The 2,493-nt window shown below is 41.1% G+C and overlaps 1 protein-coding gene across 1 annotated transcript in view; it reads right to left on the bottom strand.

The window, feature by feature from the left end:
* The window catches only part of LOC134187748 (collectin-12-like), a 7,267-nt gene extending 5,411 nt beyond the window's left edge, over nucleotides 1-1,856 (bottom strand). Inside the window, exons 1-3 of the mRNA XM_062655901.1 lie at nucleotides 1,713-1,856; nucleotides 1,567-1,650; nucleotides 1,462-1,497 (exon numbers count right to left, since the gene is read on the bottom strand). The gene's annotated coding sequence lies outside the window, so the exon portion shown is untranslated. The remainder of the gene's footprint in view (nucleotides 1-1,461; nucleotides 1,498-1,566; nucleotides 1,651-1,712) is intronic.
* Nucleotides 1,857-2,493: the final 637 nt, after the last annotated feature.

Below are 2,493 nucleotides of genomic sequence, written 5' to 3'. Positions count from 1 at the left end.
ACATCGTGTAAAAACGTAGCGTGCTGGAAAACGAGCCATGCGTGCTCATTTGGTACAACTGGCGATAGACCAACGTCTCGTCTAGATAGTACGACGTCTCGTACATGTCGTACGCATTTCTCAATGTGACTGTTCTAAAGCCATAAAGAAAAAACACGAGTAGCTTGGCTTCTGTCCATTGCAAAAGTGAGCTAATGCAAGCTATGTTAATCTCAAGTAACTGACGCAAGTTAATGACACGCATTGGCCATGTAAACACGGGCTGGAATACTGGGCAGGCACGACTTGGCTCGCTATGGGTGCGCCTGTACACGCGGCATATTACTTTACCAGACCCATATGTAGAATATGTCTCAAAAGGGAGTCCGCTTGGGATAAAAGTGGATCCATCTAGAGTTGCTAGGAGAATGTATCCGGTTACAATATCCAAGAATTGCCTGGCTTTGGACATCTGCAAGATTGCGAATACCCACAGCTACCCTTAAATGTGTGCAAAATAGTAAATGCCAGAAACTGGGATGTAAATTACTGTGCTTTGGTCAAATCACATGCAGATAATAAAATAACAAAAGAAGATAGACTAATAAGTTTGTTGTCATCATGTGGATATCATATCCCAATAGGATTGCTGTACCGGTGTTTCTTATAACTCCCTGTAGCAGGACCTCTAACTGTTGCGGGAGGTTCATAAAAACCCCGACCCCCTCTGTGTACAGGCCTGTTTCTTTAGAAATAGGATTATACACGATACATATGTTAGACTATTATGTTCATTGTATATATTTAACCCAAGGTCTGCATACACTAGAATTACAGTAATAGGGCTGTGGGCGGCAGCACCAATGACCGAAAAAAGGGATGGCCAGACAATTGGAATGCAGTGCATGCACTAGTAACTCTTATCACTGGTGTTAATTTGCACGCCACTTGAGAGTGTTAGTCAATGTGTCCAGCCCCATTCTCATGCTCTTGACGTCAATTAGCAGCACACTGTACACCTGGCAGTCTAGTCGCACGTGTCATTTCTTGCATGTGCAGTATAGCTGTTCCGTGTTGCCAAAGCTTACAGCCATAGATTTAGCACTGTAGTGCTTCTTCACAATGTAAGTAGTGTACTAGTAGGAGTGTTTCAATACACATAAAACAGCTGCAACGTGCTCAAGTCTAGTATTTAGGGAGGAATGATCATATCACCTCACTTTATTTGGCATGCTGGACCTTGGTCAACCCTGGCAAAAACCGGCTTGCAGCCAAATGTGTGAAAATACAGTACTTGGTCTCTCATATGTTCATAATGACAACCATTATAATCCCCATTCTACTCTATCCTGTAGTCTCATTTAACCAACTCTCACACGTTATCTCATCAACACTCCACTCACCCACTTCTCCCATACATTTTCTATCATAATGACTAGTACCTCAATAAATATATTCTACATCCAGGATTCCATCACTCACCTGTCTTCCTGGAGGACCCGGAACTCCGGGAATACCCTACAAAAGACAACAAATGCTCACTCAATACAACTTGATCATTACGACTAGAGATCAAACACACACTACCGGTTCTCCCTTGCTTCCAATGCACTCCACATCAACAGAGTGCAATGGCTGTATGCATAATGCCAAGATGACTAACACTACCAGCTGCAACATCACCAAACCAATGAGCAAATGATACAAGTTGAAAGTAATACAACAAGATCTACTTGCTTGTCCACTCATATCAGCAATGTTCCCACCTATTGTCTGCTTGCTGTCATGTCCGTTCATTTACACACTATCAATAGAATGATTAATCAGAGGACGGTCAAGGTAAGTGTAAGTGATGTATAATCTATTTCCACTAACAAACATGACAGTCTCCACATGCTATTGCCATCCCTCTATGTCATCGATCAGCTGCAATGATGTAAATAAAGTGCCAATGGCTCCAGGAGACTAACTAAGTCAAATCCTCCCAAACATCTACAATGTCTCATTTCCATTATTGCTGCTTTAACAGCAATTTCTGTTCAACTTTTCCTTCATCCAACTCCATAAATTTCTTTCAAGTTTAAATTAAACTGCAAATTCAATATTCAGTCAATGGTGTTGATTTCATTTGTCGTTCAACCAGAAGTTGCTTGTGTCAAGTAGGTGTGGCATATTGTTTTGCTGCAGTTGCCATTCATCAAGATAAATCATGAACATTAGCAACAAAACATTTGTAAAAATAAAGATAGAAATGTTGGATGGAAACGTTAACACAAACATTGACTTTGAAATCATGTTTTCAATGATAGATTCACAACAACAATGATGTTTAATTAATAAGCTATTATTGTGTCACATCTCACACTACTCCTAGGGGCGTAGCCAGGAATGAAAAAAATTTGGAAAGAGGTTTACAAATCAGAGACGGTAATTGCCCCGCCTACAACAAAAGTGAAGCCTCGGAGTTCCAAACGAGCTGAGCACCCTTCCTGAGCATCAGAGATGTAGGCTGCC

Source organism: Corticium candelabrum, chromosome 1 (assembly GCF_963422355.1).
Source record: "Corticium candelabrum chromosome 1, ooCorCand1.1, whole genome shotgun sequence".
Classification (NCBI taxonomy): Eukaryota; Metazoa; Porifera; class Homoscleromorpha; order Homosclerophorida; family Plakinidae; genus Corticium; species Corticium candelabrum.
This window is presented reverse-complemented; position numbering and strand designations above follow the sequence as displayed.